The sequence below is a fragment of the Dermochelys coriacea genome, chromosome 1 (assembly GCF_009764565.3).
Source record: "Dermochelys coriacea isolate rDerCor1 chromosome 1, rDerCor1.pri.v4, whole genome shotgun sequence".
NCBI classification, from domain to species: domain Eukaryota; kingdom Metazoa; phylum Chordata; order Testudines; family Dermochelyidae; genus Dermochelys; species Dermochelys coriacea.
Window position 1 is genome coordinate 194,427,816 of NC_050068.2, and position 17,540 is coordinate 194,445,355.

At 43.4% G+C, this 17,540-nt stretch overlaps 2 long non-coding RNA genes across 2 annotated transcripts in view; both read right to left on the reverse strand.

The window, feature by feature from the left end:
• The window catches only part of LOC122459320, a 33,185-nt gene that overhangs the window by 5,203 nt on the left and 10,442 nt on the right, over positions 1 to 17,540 (reverse strand). The window lies entirely within an intron of this gene.
• LOC122459323 lies at positions 14,278 to 15,041 on the reverse strand. Its single transcript, XR_006279930.1, has 2 exons — positions 14,995 to 15,041; positions 14,278 to 14,337 (listed from the first exon to the last, which is right to left on the reverse strand). It is a non-coding gene; the product is annotated as an uncharacterized LOC122459323 (long non-coding RNA).

The window sequence follows — 17,540 nt, forward strand, 5'->3', positions numbered from 1 at the left end:
CTCTCTCATTTGATTAATTTGAATGGTGTAAACAGTAGATAGGAAGGAATTATTTGGATTGGCGTCAAGGGGACAGAAGTGGGAGCAAGGGGCTAAAATGAAGTTTGGGACAAGTGAGGATGAATATCATTTTAAAAAAGTACTGACAGTGAAATATATTAGATCTTTCCCATCTCTGATTACTGTCCTATTTGGAACAATTGCATAGACAGAAAGAGGGATATTTTTTAAAAGAATGTGGAATGGTACAGTATATCCTGTGTATCCCTGTAATGTCGTCTGATGGGAATCCTTGTAAATTAGTCACACTGAAAACTAAAGTCCCTGTGCAAGAACTTTGATACATAGAATTAATATTTACTCTATCTACAGTGTAACAGTTACCACACAGCAGTATTTATATTGCTATACAACATATTGCCAGTCACTATGGCATCTGGGTACCATCCTATTCTAAGTACAGTAAATTGCTGCAGAATCTCTGATGTCAGTTACTTGGAGCAAATGTAGCCCTTTTAACAGTAACTACAGTACAGTAGGGACAAAAGTAATTCCCTTTGGCTGGGGTTTACCCATAAGAATTCCATGCCTTAGTGACTGTGTTCAAATACATGGCTGACAACCATCAAATACATGGCTATAGTTCCTGATTATTGGGTCTGCGTTTTAGCCATCTAAACTGATCTCATTTTGCAAGCAGCAGCTCTGACTTTGGTGCCCACTAGCATCGGGAGAACAGTTCTCATCAAGCTGGTGTGCTTGTCAGTACCTTGTCTGATCATAGTTAAGTTGTGTAGGAGCCAAGTGCCAATCAGAGATCTGTGCTGCCTTTATTTGCAATCAGCTTTAATGCAGGAAACATCATTTTGATTCATTATCCCCAGCAATGCTACGGTTTCCTAGTGATTTAACTTACTTGTAGTTCACTGTGCCACAATTTACAGCTTCTCGCTGAGTACCTCACACTCCTGTCCACTGTCTGGACATGCTAAATGAAAGGCATTTCTATAGCAGATAAGCATATTTTCTTCAAGGGGGGCTTTGAATTTTAAATGGTATGTTAAACCACATCCATAAGTTGTAGAGGATCATACTGAAAAAATACAGTTTGGCATCACAGCCATCTTTAAAACTTAATTACTAATGAGTAAGATGTAGCAATAAAGGCACAGCATGCTTTTATCGAGTGGCCTTATTAATGAAGGGGATCACAAAATTCAAAAATTAACCATCTGACAAATGAGAGACATTTGCATCCAAACAAAGAAATCCTAAAGAGAGACTTGCCCAGTTGGTGGTAATTTCCAAAGCCTGAAGATGCTTTCCTTGGAAACAGGTTGGCTTCTGCATGAAGTTACCATTCAGGCACGGTCACATTTGGGCTGAAAAGAGAGTTAAGTCTACACTATCCATCCAAGTTGGGATTTTCAAAATAACCTAAATGAGTTAAGTGTCCAACTGCCAATGAACTTCTATTCTTATGAGGCACTCACTCCCCTCTGGTGAGCCTGGGATAGATGCCTCTGTTGACTGTTATCGATTGGGGCATCCATTTATGTTTTCCATCAGTACCTGAGGTGAGATTTCATCAATTAATTTTAGGCACCCGACCAATTTTATATGTAGTTTAAAAAAAAGTCTTATGCAGCAGAATCTGATTTCTGCAACTACAGAAGCAGCAGCAGCTTTGGTGGAGAGCTGCCAGTGTCACCCACCCATTGTATATGGGAAAAGACGAGTGAAGCAGAAAATGGAGACAAACTGTTTTATTAAAAGGAATAAATAGAATGTTGTGGAAATGACCGGCTGGAACTGAAGACAATGGCAGGTAAGTTACAGTATCCCAAAACCTCAAGGTTATTATAGTCACCCCAGATATATCCTCTGAGCTAAAGACCACAAGTTATTCAAATAGATGGTTTGAGGGATGCATAACAGGCTTCAGTACCTGAAAATATTCCTCTCTCTGGTCTGTGTGGGAGGCCTCCACTATTTTTTTCCCTATTTAATCAGCACATTCACTTAACATTTGCTGACTGTTCTTGGACTCATAAGTAATAGCAATGTACCAGTTTCATCAAATCAAAATGAAACATGCAATTTAGAAAGCTAAATAGAGCAATAAAGTATGTGATTATTTAATAGAAAATAGGGATTTAAGATCCTTCATGGCGTCAGTCTACCACTGCATTTTGTTTGTAACATAGTCAAGTCTTCAATTTCTAAACACGTTTTGCATATAAATACATTTGTGTGGTACTGTACTGCACATCCATTTTATCTGCAGTAATAGTGTGCTATAGTATTCACAAGACCAGATGATGCCTATCAGGCACAGGCTCGTGTTGGTGATATGGAAAAAACAACTCCAGGACCCTCTCAGAGCTCACTGCACTGCCCCTTATGACACTAACTTGTGTTCCCTTCCATGGCGGGCCATTTCCATTGGCCTGTAGAAATTAAGCTGGAAACATGGACGAGAACACACACCACCACCCAAAAGTTTGCTGTAATTGATGGGCAGTGATTTTTTTTTAACCTTAGTTACAGTATAAAGGAATAAAATAGAAGATGGGCAATCAACTACTAGAAAGCTCTCCCATCAACTTAACTACTGCAGCCCCCACGAGAGGCAGTAGGTATGTCGGTGGGAACTCTCCCACCAACATAGCACTGAACACACCGACGCTTAGGTCAGTGTAACTTACGTCACTCCAGGGGGTGGTGTAGGCTATGTCTACACTACAGCCTATGTTGGCAAAACTCAAGGGTGTGAATATTCCACCCCACTGAGGAAATAAATTATATCGGCATAAATGTTCATGTGCACAGCATTCAGGTGGCGGAAGAGTTTCACCCGCCAACACAGCTTATGCTGCTCTCAGAGGAGTTTTTTTAATGCCAACAGGAGAGCTCTTGCCTGTCAGCATAGACCGTCTTCACCAGACACGTTACAGCGGTGCAGCTGTATGTATATACATGGCCTTATTCCCATCTCCAAGCGACATAAGTTATACTGGCATAAGTGGCAGTGTGTACATAGCCTTAGCATTGGGAGGGAGCATCCACTCTCGATGAATGGAGATGAATGAATTGCTCCTCTGTTTTTTCCACCAAATGCATCCGATGAAGTGAGCTGTAGCTCACGAAAGCTTATGCTCTAATAAATTTGTTAGTCTCTAAGGTGCCACAAGTACTCCTTTTCTTTTTGCGAATACAGACTAACACGGCTGCTACTCTGAAACCTGTGATGAATGGAGAGAAGCTGAAACAATATTCCTGTATTCTCTAGCAGGGAAATAGAGGTGATGGAATGAATTACAGACATGAAAGTGCTGAGGGCCATGTAAGTACTGAGTTTAATAGATCTGTTTTTGTCCTAGAAAAGATTTGGGAATCTTTAAGGAACAAAACTAGTTAGCTCATTATAAAGGGAGACTGTCAGTGAGGGGATCGAGAAAAAGAGGCCTTGTCAGAAAAATATGATAGAGTTCATTGATGAGGTGACCAAGAAATGAAATGAGGGTCATGAGGCTGCTGTAATTTAACCTGGGCTTCAGCAAGTCTTTTGACAAGGCTTTGCATGGGAATTAATGAGCGAAATGCTAGTTTCTGGAATCAGAGTCAGAATAATAACCTGGATAGAAAAGAGATTCCTGAACAGAGAGTAGAGGAGCACTGTAAACGGTGGCAAGTCTTTTGGATAGTCAAAATAAGATTTCTGACAACATTCAGTGCTGGACCTATTTGTATTTAACTCTTATTGCACATATACTGTCTGGAAAGTGGAATAAGTTGGCACTTTGTTATATACAATATGCACTTTAAGAATACCTTAGTTAAGTAGACAGCCCTTAACTGTGTCCTTTAGTTACACTGCAGGACAATAATTGTACGATAAATGTTAAAGCATTTAGGCAGATTGAATGGATGGTATAAATATTTTCTCTTGATACTGTGAGCCAGTTCCTGTGCTCTGGAAAGAAAAAAGTTTGGAGGAGGAAAGTTTTAGCAGACTTCTTGACATGATTAGTTAGCAGCACATGCCTGACTTTTCTCTTGGATTTTCACAGATCTGCATTCATTGATCTGGTTGTGAGATATTTGTCTGTTTGAACTTCCGACACACTTGTCCAGTGTTCAATCTATACCTAACCCTGCATCTGCGAGCTAGGTTTAAGCATTTAAAAATAAAGTTTTTTTTTTAAGGTGCCATGTTTTGACTTCACATAAAAAAATCGACTCCTTGATAATCTATTTACCTGAGAGGAGATAGCTCGTGCTGTTTATTATTGCCCTTACTCACGTTGTGAGAGACTGTGGCTGGGCCCTACACACCCACACAGTGAAGTAACAGACAGTAAGACCCCACCCCATTGAGTGGCATTGTGATGCAGAGATTGCCCTCTGGGTCATAATTTCTCCCCTGCTCCTGGGAGCTAGTTATTTCCTGCAGGGCTATACCAGTAGTTAATTACTAATGCTCCCCACCCCAACACACACACACACACACACACACACTAGCTCATCCCCTCTGGTCAGTGAGTGAGTAGCTAAAGCTCTGAACAGTACCCACCCACCTACTGCATGGAGGATGCAGTTATTCCTGTACACTTTGGCCCAAGATTCAGATAGCCTTCACTGCAGCTGGGAGATGCAATTCCAAGCTCAGGTAGAAAGATAAGCTAGCTACACTCAAGCTAGTGTGCTAAAAATACTAATGTGGCTACAGGGACATGGGCAGCGGCTCAAGCTAGCTGTCTGAGTATGAGTCTGTCCACCCCGCCTGGATATGTACTTGGGTGGCTAGCCCAAGCTGCCACTCATGCTAGCTCAAGCCAAGCTAGCATATGTCTACCGGAGCTGGGAATTGCATCTCACAGCTGTTGTATAGACATAGTTATAAGTCCCACTATACTGTCAAGTAAACCATTCACTGTGAATTGTTCATTCAGCCCTGTACAGCAATTAAAATACAATGGTGATGTTTCAAAAGATGTCAAATTAAAATTCAGACACATTTTCCAGGTAATTCCTATTGAGATATTTTTCACTGCTGGAAATTTCAGAGCGACACTTAAAGGAAGGGTATGTCAATTTTGCCTCAATGTAGGTTATTTTTGCCAATTTAGAAAATACTGTCTTTCATTGTAAATCTATACACAGGTTTATGGTCCCAAAGCCTTTCAGGCAGCGTTGCTCAGCCACATGGAGCCTCACTGTGCTAGATCTTGCACCTGGATCTCTGGATTTGTAAGCAGATGTGAGCGATCTCACGTGCAGCCAGATGGCTCCTGAGTGAATGTTTGCATTGGCTGAAAATTCTAAGTTAACCCAGGTAAGGGCAGCATTTACTAACACTCAACATTTTCATTCAGGATCATCTTACTTTTATAGTATCACAATGAAACAAGTGTTCTTTAATAAAAATCCACCTATTTTTGGCCAGACCACAGTCCTTCTGTATGTCATATCAATGGAAACAAAGAACTCAGGGCAAATGGGTAAGCTAACAGACACAGGGTCCTGGTTTGACACCGAGTAAGGAGAGCATAAGGAGGTATATAATTAAGGATATTTTGTGACTCTGGCTGGTCTCCATTTGTGCAAACCATTTTTGTTAAGGGATTAACAACAGGATGTTGAAGCCTTTTTCTTCTAGATCACAGACTCGAAAGGTATGCCAAATGAGTAGCAGCCAAAAGCTGTTACCTTTTGAAAGAGTTTACTGTGACACGAGTTTGGTGGCCTCAGCCCAGTTCCAAATGGAGATATGTCCACATCACAAAGAAACCACTACAATAACCAGGTCTAACTGGCCCTTGCTGTTGGCACGGTCATCAGAGTCTCCAAGGATTGGTTGAGCATGGAGATGCAACTCTTCTCTCATCATTAGTCTCTACAGAACAGGGTTCTTGTAAGACACATAAATATGAGACTCCATAGTTTTCTGTAGTTTCATTTTTTTAAATCAGAATGAAAAATGTAATTGGGAAGGAGGAACGAAGGGTAGATTGTTATCTAGCTGCTCAGGGAAGCAGTTTTGCTAGCTGAGTTGCTGATATTGAAGCAAAGTGACAACACAATTTTTCATTTATATAGAATCTGATTCTATTGTGGAACAATTAATTTTGTGGTCCACAAACAAAAAGTTGACACCTGACTCCCAGCAGACGGGGAGCACATTTTCATCTCACCCTTGCAAAATTCCTCTCGCCCATTCAAGCCAGGTAGTTTGTTTCTTGGCAGATGAGTAAAAGATCAGTTTTCAACTATCAGTGGAAGTGGCCGATAAACAGAGTTAGTGCTTGGGCCAGTCAATTTTCTTGTCAGTTTTGCAAGGCCATTTCAATCTGATTTATATGTCATTTCTACACACAGTTCCAAGGAGTAGATCCCAAAAAAGTGGGGTTCAGAGGACATAAGTGATGGATACATTTATTAAAGTCATAGGATGAAATATTGGCCCCAATGAAGCCAAATGGAGTTTTGCTGTGGACTTCAGTGGGGCCAGGATTTCACCCATGTACCTGATACGGCTCTCATTTGCATAGGCTTAAGGGTGGTATTCACTAGAGTGAGAGGTGACTGGGCCCATAATACTGGGCTATACTTGTAGAAAGGTATCTACTCCTGCTCTGAGCCAAGAGATGTAGCAGGTGAACATATCCTTGGTTCCTCTCTACATCGTGGAAGCAGTGTCATTCCAACATTTAGTCAGTCTCAGAAAAAAGGATTTCTAGCTAGGAACAGTGTCACCACATCCACTGATTAGGAAGATGAGTTAGCAATTTGACTAAAAAACCCCCAGAAAATGCCTCATCATCAAACCCAAAACTTTTCATGGAAATGTAAAGTAGTTTCAGTAAAAATGTCATCGTAAGTTTTCTCAGGTTCTGGATCGATTGGGTGGAGACAGGGACTGGTGGAGGGAGGGAGAGAGTGAGGGCTTGTCTACACGTACAGCGCTGCAGTGGCACAGTTGCACCAGTGCAGCTTGGTCACTGTAGCCCTTAGGCTATGTCTACACTGCACACCTTACAATGGCGGTGCCACTGCAGCCACGCCGTTGTAGGGTGTGCTATGTAGCCACTTTTTGTTGCCGGGAGAGAGCTCTCCCAGCAACAAAATAAAACCACCTCCAACGAGGGGCGGTAGCTTCGTTGCTGGGAGCGTGGCTCCCACCAATGAGTCACTTTTTGTAGTTAAAACTTTTGTCTTTGGGGGAAGGTGTTTTTTCATATCCCCAAGAGATAAAAGTTTTAATGACGAAAGTGCCAGTGTAGATGCTAGCTATGCTGACTGGAGAGCTTTTCCCATCAGCATAGACACTTCACCTCCCTAAGAGGTGGTACGTTTGTCAATAGGAGAAGTCCTCCTGCCCGACGTAGCACTGTCTACACTGGGCATTTGGTCAGTATAACTGCATTGCTCAGGGAGGTGGATTTTTCAAACCCTGAACGATGCAGTTATACCAACATAAATTCTGGAGTGTAGACCAAGGGTGAGAGACTCAAGTCCCAGCTCTGCCCAGTTCAGAGCAGGGACTTTAACCCCACTCTCCCACTTCCCAAGTGAGTTCCCTAATCACCAGGCTATTCTGAGTGGGTTGGTTTTTATCCTCTCTCTCTCTCTCTCATGTTTCATGACAATTTTCAATATATCTAGATTTCATTGTGATGTAACCCTTCTGCCAGACAGAGTTGGCAGCAACAAGGGCTGGGTTCAGTATCTAGGGGTTCCTTTTCAACAATACAATACAGCACCAGCTCGAGCCCACACCCAGTGACCTGGGACAATTACACACCACCCCTGGGGCGCCTCTAAGAGGCAATACTTCCCCTCTCGCAAGCACAGCATCTGAGTAGCAAAAACTGTTAATAAAAGTTAACTCAGCGTTAATTTGGGAAAACACCACAATTAGGGTTCATAAAGAAACCACAAGCAAAAAACTCACCCCCAAGAAATTTGGGCAGTGTCCTTTTCCCCTCAGGTTCTTAAGTCCAGCAACCCAAAAGTCCCTTTAATGTGCCCTTTCCTTCTCTTCACCCCACTCACAGTTCCTGCCCTTGGTCAGTGCAGCCCCTGAGTTCAGAGGTTCATGTGCAGAGTTCACCTCATACCCTAGGTGGAAGGGGAGGGAGGTAAGGAGGCATCTTACATGCTTTGTTGCTTAGGCACTCACCAGCCGCCCACCTGCTGAGCCTCTCTGCCAGCTGCCCACCTAGCCACTCACGAGCGGTCTTCAAGGCCCACCATTTAACACAGCTCTCAGTGATTTCAGATGTTAGTGGGGAAGCCTTACTGCTGGTGCATACTGGGAAGTCTCTTACATCAGAATTCAGAGTTGCAGCCGTGTTAGTCTGTATTCGCAAAAAGAAAAGGTGTACTTGTGGCACCTTAGAGACTAACAAATTTATTTGAGCATAAGCTTTCGTGAGCTACAGCTCACTTCATTGGATGAAGTGAGCTGTAGCTCACAAAAGCTTATGCTCAAATAAATTTGTTAGTCTCTAAGGTGCCACAAGTACACCTTTTCTTCCATCAGAGACACTGTCCCAAAGTAGGTCTAATACTTAGACTTAGGTATCAGTGATTTCAGCAAGTAACAAGACTCTCAATTGAGTCTAAATTAGCTCTTTTATTATACCATGGAGAGGAAGGGTCAAATGGCATCTAGGACCCTTAAACAGGGCACACACCACCAGACACAAGTATCTGTCCCCACCCTCTCTCAGCTCATTGGCTTTGGGAACCCATGTTCCCTGCCTAGTGAGTGCCATTCAGTTGAGGGTAAGTCCTTCCATCAGGGTATGCCAGATATTGTTCTGCTGCCCTCAATTCACACAACAGGGATAACCACCCTTCATTACTCCTGCCCCAATAACTAGGAGATTGGGGATCCAACACCAGCCACGAGTAATCATTTGGGCAAGCAATCTCATCATGCTGAGCACCTAGGCAGGGTGGGTGTGCCCATGCAAACGAGATCAGCTCCTGAAGTCCTTTTCCACAGCTCACCACTAGATGTCAGGGGAGAGCTCATTCCGACTCTACTTACAGTGATGGAACAAACAAATGCTAAAACCTCAACCTTTTTGCCGAACAGAATTCTTGTTTTCTGCCTAGCCCTACTGCTTAGGGTGACTCAAGGTGTACTTCTCAGAAGCCCTCTTAGTACAGTACAATGTACTTCTCAGATGTCCTCTTACTTTGGTATAATAAAGTGGTTCTGATACAGTAAGAAATAGCCCATTTCTCTAATTTAAAATAGAATCCATGTTCAAGTGCTTATAAAACTAATATTTTTTGTCAGTGTGCTTCATTTTCACAAACATCTGCTCTTCTACATGGCAGCCCAACCCAGAAATGCCAAAATGAAGTGATAGGAAACAGGGCATGATCATTCAGTTCACATCTCTACAAGCTGTTTTTATTTCAAATTATTATTATTATAATGCAACTTACACCCTTGACTAAAAATATCAATGCTGAGGCAGGACTAATGGTATAACAAAAATCATTTATTCTAGCACTGCTTAAAAGTATTAATTTCAATGACCAATTAAATTCTTATTTTCGTCTGCTGCCCCAAGGTAAATTGGTTCAAAGTGTCAAATAGCATGAGGCAAAAAAATCTCCTGAAAAAGCCGAAGCTTTCTGTTAGAGAATGAACAACACTTTATCTCCTAGGAGGAGAGAACAACAGCTCAATAAGCTACAGCAATTTGTGTTGGTGGGTTTTTTTGAGGTGGGGGGGAAGAGAGGGAACAGCAGCAAATTTTGCTACTTAATTTCCACGGGGACAATGGAAACAAGGCTTTTTCTGACAGATGTTGGGTGTGGGCATTAGTGCTTGAATGGGAAGACAATGGGAGCTATCAGCCGCTGGGTGGATAAAGTCTGAAAGGGTGGAGTTGCTGGATGCTTAGATTGTGACAACTGAGAAGTGAGGTTGGGACCACTATCAAGGGAGGGTACAGCAACTGAAAGAGAGATCCAACAGCTCCCAGAAAGATCCTAGTCTGAAAGATGGGTCAGCTAGTTAATCTAAATATTTCTGTATAGGTAGATTTAGGCACTTATGGCCCCCTTTACTGTAGTATCTGAGCATCTCACAATCTTTATCCTCACAACACCCTTGTGAGATTAGGAACTGCTATTAAACCCATTTTATATATGGATAACAGTCAGACTAAATGACTTGCCCAGGTCGCACACAGGACATCTGTGGCAAAGAAGAAAATCGAACCAAGGTCTCCTGAATCCAAGGCTAACACCCAAGTCACTGGATCATCCTTACTCTCATTTGATATCAGGTATTGAAGGGTGGGTTGTCAGTAGCTGAGGTTGAAAATACAAGCCTTTACATATCTTCTGGCACCTGCTCAATGTGAACTAAAAAGAACACCCTGGTATATCACAGTGAAGAAGCAGTTCAGAGGACCAAGTACATTTGATTGGATTTAAAATTAAAATAAACCCTCCCATCAGGTAAGATAACTATTATCCCTTCACACTTATTTATATCCTGAAACTTGCAACAAACCAACCGTTGTCTCTTTTCTGATTTGCTGTGGATGAGATCTTCACTCTGGACTGGCCAGTATATTATATTTTTATCTTGTTTAAAAAACAAACAAACACAACCCCCCCCACCAACAAATGGATAGGTAGCATAAACATTGAAAGTCAGTTGAAGGGTGTGGAAGTTATACAGAGAGGAAGCACAAGGGTGGGGTTGAAGCAGGAAAAGCACCCAGGCAGGGGTGTAAGATAAAGTAGAGAGGAGACTTATGGTATTACACCAGTGCAGAGCCTCACCAACGTCCAGCACCAGTTCTATCCCATCTGATTTTGACTCAAAGTGTGTAAGAAATTGACAGCTCCTACTTAAATATTTGCCACTCTGCTGATTTACCAGCAAAATAAGCCCATATATTTAGAATGAAATGCATTATGGATACAGAGGTGTCATCTGGGCGAAAATTCAAAAAAACAGGGTGAAATTGAAGCGAGACAGTGTGCATTTTGGGGACTGAAAAAAATGAACTCCCCTTGCTTCCCTCTGAAGGCCAGGTTAATTAATTGAGAAGGAAATGTCTTAACCGCTCCTGTTCTCATCCAACACTAGGTGGCACTGGTGATATACACAAACGTTTCCAGTTGCTTTTTCAAAATAGGCATCGACTGATACTTCAACTTTCAACAGGCAGGAATATGTTGGAAACAACCTTGAGATCTCTGTGTTTTATAAGCCAGAGTTTAGAAATACCTGCTGCCATATTGCGGAAGGGATGAGGAAGGATGACCCCCTCTCTCTCTCTCAGCAATGGCTGACCAGGCCTTGAGCTTGTTAACCTCACTTTCATGTGCTTAGTGATTACAAACCAGCTGATAGAAATGCTATGTTATACATAACACTTCCTTTATAAACCATTCATTAGCTGTTCTATTACATGAGAGAGTTGCCAGAGGGCTGAGTGTCCGGGATACTGAGCTAGCAGTGCAGATTGATGGCATTAATATCCTTATCTTAACATGTAATTAGATGGGTTTGAAAGAGTTCACACTGAACATGGGTTAGCAGCATCACAAATTCCCCTCCACTCAACTGACTTTAAAAACTCCCCAAAGATCGCTTGTTTGCTTGCTCACTAATTCAGGGAAAGCCAAATAAAGCACATAACAATAAAAAGAAAAAGAAAATACACCATTCTGTGGAGCTGATGCATTGAAGTAAATGAAGCCACGAATTTCAAACATGCAGAAGATAAATCAGTTGGGTGTGACCGAGATAATCAAAGCAGCAGCAACATGCATTGAATTTACAAGTACTGTAATTAGTGTCACCAGCTGGTCTCCATGGTTTACAACTAACTTCTTGCTGCTGGTTGAGGCAGCCCAGAATCAGGGTGTCTCAAAGATGGGGAGTTTATTTAACCTAAGGACTGAAAGTAACTCAGCCTCTTTTAATATAAATATGGCAATAGTGACTATTTTATTTCCAGGTGAATACACTTCTTCAGAGCACCATGCTTCAGTCTCAGATCCTTTTCTTGGGATGGCAATCTGTGTCCATGCTCTTGTCTGTGGAACACACAGGACAGCCACTCTGTGTTGTTTTTTTATGCTTCTCTGCCCCTTCTCATAGACTGCTCATGTCGTTAGTAGCTTCTCCCTCCATGAAAGCAACGGCAGGCAATCGTTTTGCGCCTTTTTCCGTGCGGGCGCCATACTGCTTTCAGCAGACAGTGCAGTAGGGCTGCACACTGTCATCATCGAATGACCACTTCTGCAGCCACTCTGCTCTCTTGGTGCTATGAATCCACATTGCAGGTCCTCTATATGACCGTTGTCATCCGCCACTTGCGCTGCAACTCTGCTTGGCTGCTCTTGTCTCGCCATACCATGGCAAGCGTGCAGCCTGCTCACGCAGAGTGGTGACAAGAGTGATGAGGACATGGACACAGACTTCTCCCAGAGCACGGACCCCGGCAATTTGGCCATCCTGGTGGCAATGGGGCAGGCTCATGCCAGGGAACGCTGATTCCGGGGCCGGGAAACAAGCACAGACTGGACCGCATAGTGTTGCAGGTCTGGGATGATTCCCAGTGGCTGCAAAACTTTTGCATGCATAAGGGCACTTTCATGGAAATTTATGACTTGCTGTCCCCTGCCCTGATGCGCAAGAATACCAAGGTGAGAGCAGCCCTCACAGTTCAAAAGTGAGTGGCAGTAGCCCTCTGGAAGCTTGCAACGCCAGAGAGCTACCGGTCAGTTGGGAATCAATTTGGAGTGGGCAAATCTACTGTGGGGGCTGCTGTGATCCAAGTAGCCAATAGAATCACTGAGCTGCTGCTATCAAGGGTAGCGACTCTGGAAAATGAGCAGGTCATAGTGGATGGCTTTGCTGCAATGGGATTTCCTAACTGTGGTGGGGCGATAGACGGAACGCATATCCCTATCTTGGGACTGGATCACCAAGGCAGCCAGTACATAAACCGAAAGGGGTATTTTTCAATGGTGCTGCAAGCACTGGTGGATCACAAGGGTCGTTTCACCAACATCAACGTGGGATGGCAGGGAAAGGTACATGACGCTCGCATCTTCAGGATCTCTGGTCTGTATGAACAGCTGCAACAAGGGGCTTACGTTCCACACCAGAAAATAACCATTGGGGATGTTGACATGCCTATAGTTATCCTTGGGGACCCAGCCTACCCCTTAATGCCATGGCTCATGAAGCCATACACAGGCACCCTGGACAGTAGTCAGGAGCTGTTCAACTATAGGCTGAGCAAGTGCAGAATGGTGGTAGAAAGTGCATTTGGACAGTTAAAGGCGCACTGGCGCAGTTTACTGACTCGCTTAGATCTCAGCAAAACCAATATTCTCATTGTTATTACTGCTTTCTGTGTACTCCACAATATCTGAGAGACATTTATGGCAGGGTGGGAAGTTGAGGCAAATCACCTGGACACTGATTACACGCAGCCAGACACCAGAGTGATTAGAAGAGCACAGCAGGGTGTGCTGTGCATCAGAGAAGCTTTGAAAACCAGTTTCATGGCTGATCAGGATACAGTGTGACAGTTCTGTTTGTTTCTCCTTGATGGAAACCTGCCTCCTTGGTTCACTCTACTTCCCTGTAAGCCAACCGACCTCCCCTGCCCCCTTTGATCACCTATTGCAGAGGCAATAAAGTCATTGTTGTTTCAAATTCATGCATTCTTTATTAATTCATCACACAAATAGGGGGATAACTGTCAAGGTAGCCCGGGAGGGGTGGGGGAAGAGGTAAGCACTGGGTTGGATGGGGGAAGGAGGGGAGGAGGGAAGGACAAGGCCACACTGCACTTCAAAACTTATTGAATTCCAGTCTTCTGTTGCTTGGGCAGTCCTCTGGGGTGGAGTGGTTGGGTGCCCGGAGTCCCCCCCGCATTCTTGGGCATCTGGGTGAGGAGGCTATGGAACTTGGGGAGGAGGGTGGTTGATTACACAGAGGCTGCAGTGATGGTCTGTGCCTTTCCTGCACCTCAACCATACACCAGAGCATATCAGTTTGATCCTCCAGTAGCCTCAGCATTGCTTCCTGCCTCCTTTCATCACGCTGCTGCCACCTCTCCTGTTGCTCCAGCCATCTGTCTTCACGTTCATTTTGTGCTTTCCTGGACTCTGACATCGTCTGCCTCCACACATTCTGCTGGGCTCTTTCAGTGCAGGAGGACTGCATGAGCTCAGAGAACATTTCATCATGAGTGCATTTTTTTCACCTTCTTCTCTGCGCTAGCCTCTGGGACGGAGATGCTAGTGGCAGTGTTGAAACTTTTGCAGCTGTGCGAGGAAAAAATGGGAGAGTAAAATTGAAAAAGATGCATTGGCCATTTAAAAGGAGGGGCTGATATTCTCAGATTAACGTGCAGCACAAACCCAACTAACCTCCCTCCCCAATTCTCTGGGTTGATGGCTTCACCGCTCCCCCCCACTGCGTGGCTAACAATAGGGATGATTTCTTTTCAGCCACAGGCAAACAGCCCAGCAGGAATGGCCACCTCTGAATGTCCCCTTAATAAAATTCCCCTATTTCAACCAGGTGCTCATAAACGATATCACTCTCCTGAGGATAACCCAAAGAGTTAAAAAAAAGGATGTTGCTTGAATGCCAGCAAACATTCGGGACCACACGATGCCATGCTTTCTTATGCAATGATTCCAGACTATGTGCTACTGGCCTGGTGTGGTAAAGTGTCCTACCATGGGGGATGCAATAAGGCTGCCCTCCCCATAAACCTTTTGCAAAGGCTTTGGGAGTACCTCCAGGAGAGCTTCATGGAGATGTCCCTGGAGGATTTCCACTCCATTCCCAGACATATTAACAAGCTTTTCCAGTAGCTGTACTGGCTGCGAATGCATCCCAAGTCTTTAGGGCAAAGTAATCATTAAACACGCTTGCTTTTAAACTGTGTATTATATTTACAAAGGTACACTCACCAGAGGTGCCTTCTCCACCTTCAAGATCCAGGAGCCCAGGTTGGGAGGGTATTGGCTTCAGGGTGATAAACAGTTCCTGGCTGCCAAGGATAAAGGTTTCTCCACTTGCCTGGTGTGCGCTCTCATCTTCTTCGTCCCCAGAATCCTCATCCCTGTTGCATGAGACTCCTTTTCAGTAGTCCACGTAGAGGTGTGGGGTAGTTGTAGGGGCACCCCCTAGAATTGCATGCATCTCATCATAGATGCAGCATGTCTGGGGTGCTGACCCCAAGCAGGCGTTTGCCTCTTTGGTAGGCTTGCCTGAGCTCCTTAAGTTTCACGTGGCACTGCTGCGGGTCCCTGTGATAGCCTCTGTCCTTCATGCCCTTGGAGATTTTTGCAAAAATTTTGTCATTTTGTCATTTGGAACGGTGTTCTGATAGCACCGATTCATCTCCCCATACAGCGATCAGATCCAGTACCCTTCCATTCAGTCCATGCTGGAGCTCTTTTGTGATTCTGGGACTCCATGGTCACCTCTGCTGATGAATCTGCACGGTCACCTGTGCTGATCAGCTTGCCATGGTGGCCAAACAGGAAATGAAATTTAAAAGTTTGCGGGGCTTTTCCTGTCTACCTGGCCAGTGCATCCGAGTTGAGAGTGCTGTCCAAAGAGCAACTCTGGGATAGCTCCTGGAGGCCAATAACATTGAATTGTGTTCACACTACCCCAAATTCAACCTGGCAATGTTGATTTCAGCACTAATCCTCTCGTTGGGGAGGAGTACAGAAATCAATTTTAAGAGCCCATTAAGAGCCTACAAAAATGGCTTCGTTGTGTGGACGGGTGTAGGGTTAAATCGATCTAACGCTGCTAAATTTGACCTAAACTCGTAGTGTAGACCAGGGCTAAGATTCTTTGATTCTTCTTCAGAGCCTCTGCATGGAGGAAGGCAGGGTTATCCTGTCAGATTTTTTCCCCATAAATTGCTTCACTAACTGGCCCTAATGGGGCTTTACAGAGGCTGCCTCTGTAAAGGCCTAAGGCCCAAAGTGGCTGTAGGGTAATGATGAACAGGTCCTTCATATGTTCTGGATGTTGTTTTATTTTTAATCAAATAGCTGAAAAATAGTCACAGCAGAGTCTTTCAGCTCCTTGGAAGTGTGTTTCAAAAGATTGTTCTTCCCTCCAGAGTCTTTTCCTCATAGTGCTACTGCATCCAGTGTTGTAGGTTGCTTTGTCTTGTCTTATGTAACATGATGGAAATGGAGTTGGCACCTAACTCTAAGAAACTGTATTGAATTTTCTGAGAAAAACATGCTTCAACTGATGGATTTATTATTATAGATCATGCAAATTCACTGATTACTGCAAACAACATTAGTTAAGTAAACTCCTAACAAAGAGATACAGGCAAGCAGAATTCTCTATCCCCCACCCCTGTATTGACATTTAAAATGCAGAGGAGCAAGGAAGAAATAAGAAGGACTAATAATGGAGTACAAAACTAAACATTTTTGCCAGATTATGATGGGGCATTTGAGGATATTTTCAAATTTCAGTTTGTCACATCCTGAAATATTTATATGTTTGATAGAGGAATTGATGTACAGTCTCAACTGGGAAAACCCACATACCCATTTAAAGATTAAATTAACTACAAATACCATAGCAATTGTTTTCCAGACTATAACAATAAAGTGATAATACCTTCTCTCCTGGTAAACAAGATAGTAAATGTTCAATAATTATCTACAGTGATAACAGTCACTTTTTCTGAATGCCTCTGAAACCAGCTCTGGGACCAAGTCTAAGACACAGATCAACCAGTACTAGGAGAACTGCTGCAAAAACAACAAAAAATAAATAAATAAAAATAAATAATGTGACTTGGAGATTTTCAGGAGGTGGGAAGAAATGGAAGTTTCCTTTAGTTCTATACAGACAAAGGTGATTATGATAACAAAAATCTCCCTTTTTCTAGTCCCCTGTGATCCTTAGGTAGCAAAAGTGCCTGTCAGGAAAGGGGAATAGGTTGTCAGTGGTTAGACCATTCAGATTTTCGTGCTTCACCAACTACAGAAGATAATCTACTCAGTGTCTGATTTTTTTGGCTGATGCTCTCAAGTTGCAGCCAGTTCTGTACCAGAGGGAAAAAAAGTTGAGAAAAATAAAATACTTTTAAAAATACCCATTTTTAAAGAGCGTCTTTTTTCCCAAAGCCCTTCAGTTAACTGTGAAAGTTAGTGGAAAGTCCAAACAGCTCAAAGCAGCACAACTTACACAAGAAAGAGTGTGCTTTTGGAGATGGGGCTGGGAGCCCAGTTGATGCTGGGCCAAATTCTCTGCTGGTGTAAATTGGCACAGCTATACTCAAGCCATGACACTGCAGAGAATTCATCCTCATGTGTGAGCTGGGTGAAAGTGAGAGGGAGTGTTCAAGCAGATGACTTCTTCACCTCTACTAAAAGCAGGAGAGTACATCCCCTCAACAATCCCTCATTCTGGTGACAAGGAGGACACTCTCCTACAGTGCTCTTGCCTCCTGATTGGCGAGGAGAAGACT